The sequence below is a fragment of the Rana temporaria genome, chromosome 6 (genome assembly GCF_905171775.1).
Source record: "Rana temporaria chromosome 6, aRanTem1.1, whole genome shotgun sequence".
NCBI lineage: Eukaryota > Metazoa > Chordata > Amphibia > Anura > Ranidae > Rana > Rana temporaria.
Window position 1 is genome coordinate 76,533,846 of NC_053494.1, and position 15,876 is coordinate 76,549,721.

Genomic DNA, 15,876 nt, shown 5'->3' on the forward strand with positions numbered 1-15,876 from the left:
ACTTAGTATACATCATAGTGTGTACAATCAGAAAGCCGGGAAAGGATGGTGTAGTAATGATAAGGGTTACGCTCTCAGGGCTGCCATCAAAGGGGAACAGAAACCGCGTTCCAGTTCTACAGAAAAAACACAAGAGGAGAGGCACCTCTGGGTGTAGTAGTTTAAAACAATTTAATGGTAAAAACAGTAGACATGGCCACTCACATTTTGGTGGTTGAAAGAAGCATGTCAATTCCGAGTGAAGGGAGGGAGGTCATCGGATCCCCTGATCGATTCCTGGTCCTGCTGAGGCGCTGTATAGCTGGAAGTTTATCGCTCCGCTGGTGAAAGTGAAGCCGGCTGCGGTGGAAGAAGAGACTTTAAAGCGAGGCTAGGAGCGCAGTTGGTGAGGCAGGCGAGGGATGACGCGGCTGTCGCACTCCTTCATCAAGCTAGTGGATAGAGGGTGTGGAGCTAGATTTATGTTACGATGAGGGGAGGGGCCATGGCAGGACATGCAGGATGATGGGTGGAGCAACAGGTCGGGACATAAACAGTGTAGACTGATAGGTGACAAAAGCCCATAGCGAGGTTGGCGTATGAGGGGGCAAAATTAGCCCCCATCGCTGCACCTTGTACTTGATGATAAAAATCTCCATCGAAAGTGAAATAATTATGCGTTAAGCAAAATTTTGTGGATTGGACGATGAAGTCTGCCTGGCGAGGATTAATCAACGGTTCCATAAGCAAAAACTGCTCTAATGCCATTATCCCAAAAGTGTGTGGGATGGATGTATAAAGCGAGCAGACGTATACGTATGTTGGCTCCCACCTATAAGGGGACAGGAGTTCCAGCAGATGTGTGCTGTCACATACAGTATATAGGATTGTAGTTGGAATACAATTGGTTGCAAGAATTGATCTATGTATAGGCTGAATCCTGTAGTGACGCTATCCATAGCCTTAGATAGGTCTTCCTGGGGAATGTTGTAGATTTTTGTGAATTTTTGGGTAGGTAGTAGAAGTAGGGTATCTGATAAAAGTTTTTCTGTAGAAATGAACTTCCTATTTTGGTGATAATGCCCTCCTGGAGTGCATTGGAGATCAGGATGTTGGCTTCTCTGGCGAAGTCTGACATTGGATCGTTCTTAAGCTTCATGTAGGTTGCTTCATCGGAGTCTATAGGCTTATTTTAGATAATCTGTTTTGTCAAGGAGTACAATTCCTCCTCCTTTATCGGCAGATTTGATTATAATGTTGTCAGCATGTATAAGTTGGTCCAATGCTTTAGTTTCGGATGGTGACAGATTATTGTGTTTAGACATGGATGTGGAGTTACACAACTTGACTAATCCCTGTGAAAGACATGCCAATTTTGTTAAACATGGCCAAAAAACATTCAGGACCAAAGACAAAACATATCCACTAAGAGAATTCTACAATTGCTCTTCTGACTTTGTGGTATACGGCCTTAACTGCCCATGTGGCCTAATGTATGTAGGCCGAACCAATCGACCCTTGGGACAAAGGCTCGGGGAACAAAGGAGAAACAGAGGGTGGTATAGACCCTCACAATGTACCGAGACACTTTGCTACCGCGCACCAACAATCTACCTCAGGACTCCAAGTATGGGTCATCGAACAAATCCATAGATTCCTCCCGGCAGCTGAAAGATTAAAAAAACATTGTGTGCAATAGAGCCTTACTGGATCTACAGCTTAGATGTACTTTCGCCCGGAGGTATCAATGAGAGCATTGAAATTGCCACCATTTTATAATCTCATCATTATTCTTGTTTCTATTTTTTAGCATAATTTAGTATTCAGATTCCTAAATTTCAGATATACGTCCCATGATGTTTTTTCCTCTTGGCTAACCATCTACATATGCATCCTACAGGTTTTTCTATATCCCTCTTATTTCGGGGGGTGGCGGGTTTCCGTAAGTATAGCTTCTAGACCTGCATACCTCCCCCTCCACCCATCTTCCTCTTCCCTCCCCCCTCCCCTTCTCCCCCCTCCTCTTCTTTTTTTCCCTCCTCTTCTCCCCCCATCTTTTCTCTCCCCTCTTTTTTCCTATCCCTCTTTCCCTCCTCTTCCCTTCCTTTCTCCCCCCCCCCACCCCTATCCTTTTCCCTTCCCTCCTCTCCTTCCCCAGCCCCGCCCCCCCATTCCCTTTTCCATCATCCTCCTCTCCCCCCCCCTTTCTTTTCACTCCACATCATGGTGTTGCGCCATGGTTTCTTCCCTCCCCCTCTTTTAATCGTTTTGTAACCATATCCATGTGTATTTATATGTCTAATAATATTTTTTTATATATGTCTATATATAGATTTACGTATGTATATATTAATATATTTCTGTGTACTGATGTGTCTGTATACAGTGTATCTATATGATGACTTATTCATTGCACTTTACCCAACGTTTAAACATGTCTTCCCCATTATAATTTTTTGAAACCCCCACCCAAAAAAAAAAAACGTGACCCCCCCCCACATGATAACAATTCAATCGCCTTCCCTTTGTTTATATATATATATTAAGGGGTTAGCTCGGCAGCGGGGTGTGTGACCCCTTGGATGGGTTCACCACACACTGAATTTATACAGACTGGCAGTCGAAGATGGTTGAAAACAAAGTTCTTGGTTTATTTTTCCATCTTACTGGAAAACAATTGCAAGCATCCAAACCGCATAAACAAAATCAAACATAAAATAAAGCCTAGCCACTCTAGGCGTCTACCTTCCACACAGGAACCTATCTATGGAGTCTGACTCAGCCTAGCGCTGGGCAGACAGTGCTGGTCGTACAGCACAAAACAATAGTCTTGATTTTTATCACACAGAAAAATCACTCCTCTCCTCACCTCCTCAGGAGACTTTCAGTACGCTGCTCTCCTACTCACAAAGCCTTAGGAATGATGCAGCAAATTAGTGGTAATCCTCTGGGCTACTTATAGAGGCCTTTATTGCCTCATTCTGAACAGCTGCAGTTTTTTAACGGCCCTTAGCCTTTCTCTGGCTACGTTTGTAGCCGATGCCCGATAATGATTGGTGTATTGTCCAAACAAGGCAGAAATGTCTGTGACAACACCCACAGATTTACCTGACTTCCTGTCACAATATATATATATATATATATATATATATATATAATATATGTGTATAGAGACACTAAAACTAAACATTCTTCCTTTATTCCCCCCCTTTTCCGGTATAATAATTTCCCTACCCACCCCCTTCCTTGTTGTTTTTTGTTCCACCAATTACACCACATCCACTTTTATTGATCATGTTTATTGCATTTACTAAATTCTTGTGTACTCCCTTAAAAAAACCTGTTCATTTCCGTACCCCCTCCCACATCATTTATTATTCATTCATTATACAGTGTCCCCTTTCACCATCATTTCCATCATGATTATTGTTTAGTTATTGTTTAGTTAAATTATTATTTTTTCATTGGTGTCTGTTAGTTTAATGCTTAGTATGTGTCCCACTTGTATGCATCCTCCCGGCTATGTAATATTAGCCTTCCATTGTCACCCATCAGTCTACACTGTTTATGTCCCGATCTGTTGCTTCACCCATCATCCTGCATGTCCCACCTTGGCCCCTCCCTTCATAGTAACTTAAATCTAGCTCCACAACCTCTATCCACTAGCTTGATGGAGTGTGGCAGCTGCATCATACGCTGCCTGTACACATCCCTCGCCTGCCACAGCAACTGCGCTCCTAGCCTTGCTTTGAAGTCTCTTCTTCCACCACAGCCGGCTTCACTTCCAACAGCGGTGTGATAAACTTCCAGCTATGCCTCAGCAGGTCCAGGAATCGATCAGCGGATCTGATGACCTCCCTCCCTTCACTGGGAATTTACATGCTTATTTCAACCACCAAAATATGAGTGGCCATGTCTACTGTTTTTACAATTAAATTGTTTTAAATTACTACACCCAGAGGCGCCACTCCCCCCTTGTGTTTTTTCCATTGTAGCTCTAGCTGTATGTTTAGGGTCGTTGTCCTGCGGGAGCTCTGCCCCAAGAACTTGAAGAGAAAATATGGACAGCCACACACCAAAAAAATCTTAAAAGGTGGCCTTTATTGGTAAAAGGAAAAAAGGCACTACAAAACACAGCAAGCAGTGGGGTATATAGTTGACGCGTTAATGATAATGATTGGTGTATTGTCCAAACAAGGCAGAAATGTCTGTGACAACACCCACAGATTTACCTGACTTCCTGTCACAATATATATATATATATATATATATATATATATATAATATATGTGTATAGAGACACTAAAACTAAACATTCTTCCTTTATTCCCCCCCTTTTCCGGTATAATAATTTCCCTACCCACCCCCTTCCTTGTTGTTTTTTGTTCCACCAATTACACCACATCCACTTTTATTGATCATGTTTATTGCATTTACTAAATTCTTGTGTACTCCCTTAAAAAAACCTGTTCATTTCCGTACCCCCTCCCACATCATTTATTATTCATTCATTATACAGTGTCCCCTTTCACCATCATTTCCATCATGATTATTGTTTAGTTATTGTTTAGTTAAATTATTATTTTTTCATTGGTGTCTGTTAGTTTAATGCTTAGTATGTGTCCCACTTGTATGCATCCTCCCGGCTATGTAATATTAGCCTTCCATTGTCACCCATCAGTCTACACTGTTTATGTCCCGATCTGTTGCTTCACCCATCATCCTGCATGTCCCACCTTGGCCCCTCCCTTCATAGTAACTTAAATCTAGCTCCACAACCTCTATCCACTAGCTTGATGGAGTGTGGCAGCTGCATCATACGCTGCCTGTACACATCCCTCGCCTGCCACAGCAACTGCGCTCCTAGCCTTGCTTTGAAGTCTCTTCTTCCACCACAGCCGGCTTCACTTCCAACAGCGGTGTGATAAACTTCCAGCTATGCCTCAGCAGGTCCAGGAATCGATCAGCGGATCTGATGACCTCCCTCCCTTCACTGGGAATTTACATGCTTATTTCAACCACCAAAATATGAGTGGCCATGTCTACTGTTTTTACAATTAAATTGTTTTAAATTACTACACCCAGAGGCGCCACTCCCCCCTTGTGTTTTTTCCATTGTAGCTCTAGCTGTATGTTTAGGGTCGTTGTCCTGCGGGAGCTCTGCCCCAAGAACTTGAAGAGAAAATATGGACAGCCACACACCAAAAAAATCTTAAAAGGTGGCCTTTATTGGTAAAAGGAAAAAAGGCACTACAAAACACAGCAAGCAGTGGGGTATATAGTTGACGCGTTTAGCACTGGGGTTCAGTGCTTAGTCATAGCTCTGCCCCAAGCTCAAGTCTTTTGCAGACACTAACAGGTTGTCTTCTAAGATTGCCCTGTATTTGGCTCCATCCATCTTACAAACAACTATAACCAGCTTCCCTGTCCCTGTTGAAGAAAAGCATCCCCACAACATGATGTTGCCACCACGTTTTACGGTGGAAATGGTGTGTTCAGGGTGATGTGCATTGTTATTTTTCCGCCATACATAGCGTTTTGTTTTTAGGCCAAAAAGTTAAATATGGCCCCTTTCACACATACAGATCCGTTTTCACGTACTCTGCTTGCTCAGCAGGGATCGCTCTGCTCATTACCGCTAAGACCGGCTGATGACAGGTCCATCTTTGCTCACTGTGCAGAGACGGACCTGTCAGATCTCCTCTCTCCGCCTGTCCGTTTTCATCCGATCCGATAGACGGATGCAAAATAGGGTTTCCATCCATCTGGATTTAGCAGAGCGGATTGGATGGCATGTCATTGGACATGTCACCGCTGATATCCGTCGCTCCATAGAGGTGCATGGAGCGTCCGTTCAGGTCCACCTGAAAAAACTGGCAACTGACTGGCATGTGGGGCCTTTTGGTCTGATCTGACAAGAGCACTTTCTTCCACAGGTTTGCTGTGTCCCTCACATTGCTTCTTGCAAACGAGACTTCTTATGACTTGCTTTCAACAATGAATTTCTTCTTTCCACTCCTTCATAATGTCCAGATTTGTGGAGTGCACGACTAATGGTTGTCCTGGGGACAGATTCTCCCACCTGAGCTGTGGATCTCTGCAGCTCCTCCAGAGTTACCCTGGGCCTCTTTGCTGCTGTGGTGCTAATCTGTATACCGCATCTGTGGTGCTGAGCTATATACCGTATCTGTAATGCTGAGCTGTATACTCCTAACACTATCCCGAGACCCACCTGTGGGGGGGGGGCTTGTGCTGTGGGCAGGGCGTCTTGCGACCCATCCGCAGGGGGGGTTGCTGTGAGCGGGGTGTCCTGCGATCCATCCATGGGGGGCTGTGAATGGAGTGTCCCGGAGAGATACTGTCTGTGGTGCTAATCTGTATACCGCATTTGTGGTGCTAAGCTGTACACCGTATCTGTGGTGCTAAGCTATATACCGTATCTGTGGTGCTGAGCTATATACCGTATCTGTGGTGCTGAGCTATATACCGTATCTGTGGTGCTGAGCTATATACTGTATCTGTGGTGCTGAGCCATCTACCGTATCTGTGGTGCTGAGCTATATACCGTATCTGTGGTGCTGAGCTATATACCGTATCTGTGGTGCTGAGCTATATACCGTATCTGTGGTGCTGAGCTATATACCGTATCTGTGGTGCTGAGCTATATACCGTATCTGTGGTGCTGAGCTGTATACTCCTAACACTATGGGTGGAAGCAAGTGGAATACAGGGGACAGAGTGGATGGATTCTATAAGGGGTGAAGCTTATGGGAAGTGGTGAGGTCAAAATAAGGGCAGTGTCTGGCGCCCCCCATCCTAAAACTTCACCAGCGGCCACCGCTGTCCACCTCAACTGACAAGCCGGGCAAGGAGAGCATTCATCTGAGAAGATGAATGCTCTCCTTGCCTGGCCTGTCAGGCCAGACACTGCCCTTATTTTGACCTCTCCCACTTCCCATAAGCTTCACCCCTTATAGAATCCACCCACTCCGTCCCCTGTATTCCACTTGCTTCCACCCATAGTGTTAGGAGTATACAGCTCAGCACCACAGATACGGTATATAGCTCAGCACCACAGATACGGTATATAGCTCAGCACCACAGATACGGTAGATAGCTCAGCACCACAGATACGGTAGATAGCTCAGCACCACAGATACGGTAGATAGCTCAGCACCACAGATACGGTGTACAGCTTAGCACCACAAATGCGGTATACAGATTAGCACCACAGACAGTATCTCTCCGGGACACTCCATTCACAGCCCACCGTAGATGGATCGCAGGACACCCCGCTCACAGCAACCCCCCCTGCGGATGGGTCGCGGGACACCCTACCCACAGCACAAGCCCCCCCCCCACAGGTGGGTCTCGGGACACTCCACAATAGCGTTGGGTTGCAGCACAAGTAAAGCGAAGATCCCCCGTGCAGGTGGATCAGCGCTTACCGGGTGTCCTCTTCTCCAGCGTCTCCTCACCAGTCAGCTTCCTCCGCTCTGTCCGACTTCCGTCAAAGCGCTGGGCATCCAATAGGGACTCCTGGGGTTTTGGCCAATCAGTAAACAGGTCTCACTGACCTGCCTCCTAAATGGCGAGGAGGCACTGCGGTGTAAAAAATTGCGACTATTTATTCGCTATGGTCACACAATTTGGTGGGATCAGGGCACACACTCTGCTTCCCAGCCCATCCTTTTTTGAAGCCTATTAGAGCCTCTGGCTCTATCAGGTGCTTCAGAAAAATACACCACTTCCGCCCCTGCCATAGGAGTCCATGTGTCCGGCGTCCTGAAAGGGGCCAGGCACATGGATAGGGAGGCGGCAGCAGGGATGGGGGCGGCGCCCGTGCACGGGGCGCCACTGGTGGACAGCCATGATGTGGTAGGTTTGCAGTTGTGCCATATGCTTTCCATTTTCCGATGATGGATTAAACAGTGCTCTGTGAAAGATTCAAAGCTTGGAATATTTTCTTAATAACCTAACCCTGCTTTAAACTTCTCCACAAAATTATCCCTGACCTGTCTGGTGTGTTCCTTGGCCTTCATGATGCTGCTTGTTCACCAATGCCCGGTACACATGATCCGATTAATCGGACGAATGATCTGTCGTTTTTTTTTTTGTATGCTAATCTCACGTCGAATCTGATGTCAGTGATGTCATGTGTTGTAATGCATTTGTATTGCATTTTCGAATGACAGCTGTACTGATTAAACGAAAATCGTACGATCTGGCATCGTCCGGAAAAAAAATTGCGTGCATGTCCGATAGAATAATTCATGTTTGCAGGATGTCTTGAGATATCACAAGTTGTTGGCTTATTCAATGTGGGGACACATTCTGTTGAAAGGTGTTAATTGCATCTACTCCTAGACATTTCATTGTCCATTGTGTAAAGGTGTGACTACCTGTCTGTCGGAGACAGAACGTCTGTCTAACGATGTGGATTGAAGGGAACTCATTGTGTGATGATATTTTGTGTGAATTCTATTGATAAAAGTATGTGATTGAAGCCCCATGGTGTGAAGGGGGGTGGAGATTTCAGTGTCCCTTTGATTACGGTCACCTGCTTGTAACTACATAAAAAGCTGAGAAGAAACCATTAAAGCATTCTTGCATTGGAAACCAGAAAGCACAGAGCTGTGTCTCGTCAGATTCTGGGAATGGGATGGATCGGGTCCTGTTGGTTGGAGTGTAGATAAGCTGTCTTGGATGTGATGGAAGGTCGTAAACGGTGGTGACCGTTACAATTGGTGGCTAGCAGCGGGATAATTCCTTAAAGCACAGCTAAAAGGACTACTGGAGAACCGTGGCAGACCAGCCAGCAACCATAAGAAGATGGACGTGATCACAGAACTTGTCCAAATGGATGGAGCGGAAAGACCCAACTTAACGGAAAGGCCCAGCGTAACAGACAGGACCCCGGAGGAGACAAGCTTTGATCGGGCTGTCAAACTAAGACTGGCACACTATGGTCCCAACCCTCCACCGGAGATCATAGACCGAGTTATAGCTGCTGTGGACGCAAATTGGCTACGGCAAAGACGTTCTGCAGCAGCAGAAGTCACAGCAGCACCAACTGAAAGGAGAAAGATACATTTTGCTGCTTTTAAGAACTTAATTGAAACTGAAGGGGAGATTGATGGGTACCTTGCTGATTTTGAACGGCAATGTGCCCTACACCGGGTGCCCACAGAGGAATGGGTTACCATTTTGTCTGGGAAATTGTCCGGCCGAGCCAGTGAAGCGTTCAGGGCCATCCCAGACAAGGATATTATGAACTATGGACTGGTAAAAGAAGCACTTTTGGCCAGGTATACCGTCACACCGGAGGCGGTTCCGAGAGACGAGCAAGCAGACTGGAGACTCATACAGCATGCCGCCTACATCACACAGCATCCCACTGGGTCGATGGATGCCAAGCAGAATCCGGGGAAGAGCTGCTGCAGGTGTTCCTGCCGGAGCACTTCTTTGACAAACTGTCCCGGGAAGTCAGAGAATGGGTCCGGGACAGAAACCCTTTCTCCTTGTCTGAAGCAGCTCGCCTAGCGGACGAATACACAGACGCCCGCAAACTGGACAACTCGGTGGTCATGACCACAGCTCGGGTGAATTATGGATCAGCGGCACCCCCGCCGGCTATTGCCTACAAACCCCAGTCGGACAGTCCTACAACACCACCTCCAGCGGCCACTTATCCTCAGAAGCCTAGGTTCAACTTCCAGGACTACTCACAGCCCATCAGGTGTTTTGGGTGTAAACAGCTAGGACACAGAAAGCTAGACTGTCCATTGAATCCACCCAGGCAGTCACAGTCAGAGACAGCCAGAAAGGGGGAACCCACACACATCCATGCCTGCGGCCCACTGCGTTGAGGAGGAAGAAAATTGGGGCGTTCTGCACGAGGCAGATCCGATACAAGCAGCTAACCAGGACAACAGGCAGCAATACAGGCAGACTGTTTGGGTCAATGGAAAGGTAGCCAATGGGCTACGTGATACTGGGGCCACGATGACCCTGCTACAGAAGAAACTCATCCCAGAGAGCCAGCACACCGGAGACACCGTAGCCGTAAGAGTAGCGGGAGGCACCGTCTTCCGGCTACCCGTTGCCTGGGTTCACCTGGATTGGGGGGTTGGTTCGGGACATGTGAATGTGGGGGCGATGAAGGATTTGCCAGCAGATGTACTACTGGGGAATGATTTGGCCCCCCTTGTTTCTGCGTACACCCCGATGTGTCCCGCTGAAGCCCACACAGTGACTACCTGTGCCCCAACCCGCGTTGCTGGAACCAACTCGCTTGCTGCTGAGACCCGGGTAAGACTACCTTCCCCGACATGTACTGTAGATCCGGCACAATATCACAGTCTAAAATGAAAATGTGACAAGTTGGCCAGTGAGAAATCAGAGATGCAACGACACTACGTCATGTATTATGAGATGTCCCGTGGCTTAAACATTGAAATGCACAAACAGGCTGAAATTGTCAAAAGATTGAATGGGATTTGCATCCAGGTGGTGCCTTATCTGTCCCAAGAGCATCAGCAACAGGTTTTGGGAGCCATTGAGAGAGCAAAGCAAGTGACTGTTCCAGAACTGAATTCCATTATTCACCTTCACCATCAGCTACCGACCTGGCAAGCCAAATGGCAATGCTGATGGTTTATCCCGGCAAACAGACGTCATCCCGGCCTCCTAGTTCCGGACATCCCCAAGTTGACCCAAAAAGGATCAAGCCGGGTCTGCCGGAGTGTTCCACAAGGAGGGAGCCATGTAACAGGAGTGACTTTTGGGCACAGATTAAGCCAGGAGATGGGGTGGCAACTGGCAAGTGAATCATAATTCATGTATTACATGAGATGGGACATTAATAATAATTCATGTTTGCAGGATGTCTTGAGATATCACAAGTTGTTGGCTTTTTCAATGTGGGGACACATTCTGTTGAAAGGTGTTATTTGCATCTACTCCTAGACATTTCATTGTCCATTGTGTAAAGGTGTGACTACCTGTCTGTCGGAGACAGAACGTCTGTCCAACGATGTGGATTGAAGGGAACTCATTGTGTGATATTTTGTGTGAATTCTATTGATAAAAGTATGTGATTGAAGCCCCATGGTGTGAAGGGGGGTGGAGATTTCAGTGTCCCTTTGATTACGGTCACCTGCTTGTAACTACATAAAAAGCTGAGAAGAAACCATTAAAGCATTCTTGCATTGGAAACCAGAAAGCACAGAGCTGTGTCTCGTCTGATTCTGGGAATGGGATGGATTGGGTCCTGTTGGTTGGAGTGTCAATAAGCTGTCTTGGATGGGATGGAAGGTCGTAAACGGTGGTGACCGTTACAGGGGCATTAGGTTCTCTAACAAACCAGAGGGCTTCACAGAACAGCTGTATTTATACTGAAATAAAATTACACCTAGGTGGACTCTTTTTACTAATTAGGTGACTTCTGAAGTCAACTTCTCAGATATTTGTAAAAAAAAATTGAAAACCATTTATCATTTTACTTCCACTTTACAATTATGTGCCACTTTGTGTTAGTCTATCACAGTGGTTCTCAACCTGGGGGTCGGGACCCCCTTGGGGGTCAAATGATGATTTGCCAGGGGGTCACCAAATCATGGGCTGTTCCTGAAGCCCGCAGCCGCCCACTCAGCCGCCCATTCAGTTCACAGTATGGCTGGGGGGCAGAGACTAGAAGTCAGATGACATGAGGAATGTGAAGTGGGAGGGGCTGAAGGAGACCCTATCTCCTGATTTCAGCATAGGTGTCACTGCTACGAGACACTACAAAGTCTGAGACACCGTGAATGCGGAGACACAGTGAGTAACACTACCTGTGATTATAATTGCCATTAAAAGTCCCTACTACAGTTCTCAGATCAGCAGATGACCTTGATTAAGAGCACCTAAGTTGACTGATCAGAACTCCCCGCCAGCACCGCCACTGATCCTACTAACCCCACACCCCACCAAGAAATAAGAGAAGAAATAAAAATAGAGAATGCATGGAAGGGAGAGAAAAAGAGGGGAAGGAACAAAGATAAAGGGAGTGAAAGATGGCTAGAGAGAGGGGTGGGGGGAGGGGAAAGGGAAAGAAAGGAGAACAAAGAGATAGAGAGGTACATCCTCAAATGTACCATAATGGGTTTTAATAATGTACGAGTGGAAGGGACTCAGGGAGCGCTAAATGTCCGTGGGTTAGGGGCACAAATTACTTGTCTTGCCTTGGATGTTGACAAACCACGCTACGAAAATAATTTTACTGTTAGGGGTCCCCGCAACTTGGGAAATTTTATCAAGGGGTCACGGCACTAGTAAGGTTGAGAACCACTGGTCTATCACATAGCATGGAGATACAGGTCTGCTGCTGCCTGTTTGACTACTCAGCGCTGCTGACATTTGAGTCCATGAATTTTGATAAGTATGTTTAACCCTCTCTCGAGTGGTGGATGTACTGTGGTGATCTCTAGGGTTGTCCCGATACCACTTGTTTAGGACCGAGTACAAGTACCGATACTTTTTTTCATGTACTCGCCGATTCCGAATACCGATACTTTTTTTAAATGCAGCCATGTCTCCCCAAATTCAGCCGTGTGTCTCCCAAATGCAGCTGTCTGTGTCTCCCAAATGCAGCTGTCTGTGTCTCCCAAATGCAGCTGTCTGTGTCTCCCAAATGCAGCTGTCTGTGTCTCCCAAATTCCCAAATTCAGCTGTCTGTGTCTCCCCCCCCCCCCAAATGCAGCCTTGTGTTGTAGGTCTCATCCCCCCAGCCGTCTAGTTGTTCGGCGCTCAGGGAACATAACCGCTTTCATTTGAATAGCTGTGTGTTCCCGGCCACGCGTCGTCAAAGCCCAATCCTGGGAGGGGCTATGATGACACGCGGTAGGAACACACAGCTATTCAAATGAAAGCTGCTATGTTTCCTGAGCGCCGAACAACTAGACGGCGGCAGCAGCTCTCCTCCAGTGGTATGTTATTAATACCCGAGGACTGCTGTGCTCTCCGCCTCCTCTAAACCTTCCTCTCCGCCTTCCGATCCCGCCTCCTCTCCACCTTTCGATCCCGCCTCCTCTCCACCTTCCGATCCCGCCTCATCAGTCTCCTCTCCGACCGCTCTCCGCCCCCACTCAGGAGAAAAAGAAAAAAAAGTATCGGGGGAAGCATCAGAGCATTTGCGCGAGTACAAGTACTCACGCAAATGCTCAGTATCGGTACCGATACTAGTATCGGTATCGGGACAACCCTAGTGATCTCTTAAATGGACTTTTGTGGTTTCTCTTACCAACAACTTGTTGAACACCAGTGGCTTCTATTGTATGGACTTTTTTTACACATTTTTTAATTGTACATTTGGGCCCGGATTCACGTAGCACTTATGCCGGGATCTCGAGATACGCCACGTAAGTGTAAATGTGCGCCATCGTATCTGTGCGCCGTGCCCACAGAACTAGATACGCCTGAAAATAGGCTTCCTACGACTGATGTAAGTTTCCTACGCCGTCATATCGTGGGCGCATATTTACGCTGGCTGCAAGGGGTGCTCCCATTGATTTACGATTCGAATATGCAAATGAGTGAGATACGCCGATTCACGAACGTACTTGCACCCAGCGCATTAATATACACGGTTTACGTAAGGCTTACGTCCGGCGTATAGTTTTTCACCATCTATGAGGCGCAACTCATGCAAAGGTATGGACCAGGGAACAGCCGTCGCATTTTACGTTGTTTACGTAGTAGTACGTGAATATGGATGGGCGTAGGTTATGTTCACGTCATAGGCGTGATTCAACATATCTTAGGGAGTATTTTCGACGTGATTCTGAGCATGCGCACTGGGATGCGTATGCGCCGTTCGTTCGGCCCATCATTTGCATGGGGTCACGCTTCATTTAAATGGATCACGCCCACTTCTACCTACTTTGAATTAGGCTGGCATACGCCTACGAATTTATGTTACGCCGGCACAACGTTGGGAGCATTTGCTTTGTGAATTCCATGCTTGCCTCTCTGCGTTGCGTCGGCGTAGCGTAAAAGAGATGCGCTACGGCGTCATATATATGCGCCGATGTATGTGAATCTGGGCCTTGCACTTTATATGTGTTAGAATAGTCCAGTCAAAGTCCAGACCTAAATCCAATAGAGAATCTGTAGCAAGACTTGAAAACTGCTGTTCAGACACTCTCCATCCAACCTGACACAGCTTAAAGGATCACTAAAGGATTTTTTTTTTTAGCTAAATAGCTTCCTTTACCTTACTGCAGTACTGGTTTCATGTCCTCATTGTTTGTTTTTGCTTTAAAGTTGCTGTAATTCTGCTGTGATCTCCACACTTCCTGCTTGTCTGGCTCTTTATGAAAAATCTTATGGCAGCTTTTCACTGTGGTCCAAGCTGTGTGTCTAAAACTCCTCAGAACCAATCAGATTAATTTTAAAAACAAAACACTGCCCTGGATTTGTTTGTTTTTGTTCTGTGGGTCTCTTTACTTCACAGAAACATGAAACCAGTTTAAAAACGAAAGTGAAACTGCAGGCACATTATATGATTGAATTTAATCTATTTTTAATCATTTTTAAAAGGAATCAGTTAACTTTTGTGTCTCTATACCCTGTAAAAAACATGAAATACCCCCTCAAGGGTGGGACTTTATAAGTGACACAAACACGTGAATGAGTAGAAAAATATATAGCAAATTTATTTAAACAATTTAAGTCAGGACATCATACAGTGTCCTAGCAAGGATAAAAGACCACATGCAAGTGGTATACAGATCCTATTTGTAAAGCAATAAAACAGACATGAGACAAAAATTGGTCCAACCCGACAGCAGTTTCGGTATCTGTGATCCTTCTTCAAGGGGTATTACAGACGATCATTGTGTCAGAGAAATACATGTCTATTAGAAAAGAGATATATACATATATTACATAGAAAAAATTCAACTTAAACAATATTTACAACTCAAGTGACCGAAATTGTTAAAAAACATGGGGAAGGGGAGACAAGAAAAGGACAGCCATACAACTATGTCATTTATCAAAACAGATATGAGCTACTTACAGTCAATAAGATCTGTAGATAGAATCCTGTCTCAGTGTGAAAGTACGCCAAAAACAAGGGGAGAATGCTGTATATGGAGATCAATGTCTCTGTGTTCACGGGGAGGATATACAATCATAGCCTACCAAAAAGGTCCACGCCTAGGGAGGGAAGGGAAAGAGGAAAGAAAAAAATATATATATATATATATATATATATATATATATATATATATATATATATATATATATATATATAATATGTATATTTCATTTGTTGCATTCAAAGAGTTAAATGCAGACACATATTTATAGCAAAAAAGAGTAACCCCATAGAGCTGGTAATCCAAAAATGGAGAGTAACTTACCAGATATGGAAATCCATATAGGAGAGGGTATGCATGTGCCAGAGAACAAAAGTTCAGCCACAAGGAGACAAACTACCCAGATTATCCTATGTTTCAGGAAGGGTGGATTGCTGGGTGATCGCAGGCAGAGATCACTGGAAAAAGGAATTTAGGAGTATATATAAATAATATGTATGGCTAGTCTGGTGAAGTGTGCATAAAGGCACAGCACCAAAAACAAACAATAAGCCAAACATCAAAACCCAGTGGTCCTACCTGTATGTGAGAAGTCTCCATAAGTCCAGCAGACGCCATGACAGTCAGAGACAATAGTGTCTGCAATGGGCTTAAATAGAGTCCATTGGTGGCTATGGCGCATGCGCGCGCGCACGTGCTGCGTAGTGACGCAATTGCGTCTTGAAAAAAAAAAAAAAACGGGATGGGCTTGAATAGAGTACATTAGCGGCATAGGCGCATGCGCGCGCGTATGCGCTGCGTAATGACGCAATTG

General features: G+C 45.8%; 1 protein-coding gene and 1 long non-coding RNA gene across 2 annotated transcripts in view; both read right to left on the reverse strand.

Moving 5' to 3' along the window:
• Window positions 1–15,876, reverse strand: part of NTAN1 (N-terminal asparagine amidase) — a 692,227-nt gene that overhangs the window by 592,045 nt on the left and 84,306 nt on the right. The gene's annotated exons all lie outside the window — the stretch shown is intronic.
• LOC120943572 lies at window positions 14,629–15,617 on the reverse strand. Its single transcript, XR_005750304.1, has 3 exons — window positions 15,387–15,617; window positions 15,041–15,180; window positions 14,629–14,876 (listed from the first exon to the last, which is right to left on the reverse strand). It is a non-coding gene; the product is annotated as an uncharacterized LOC120943572 (long non-coding RNA).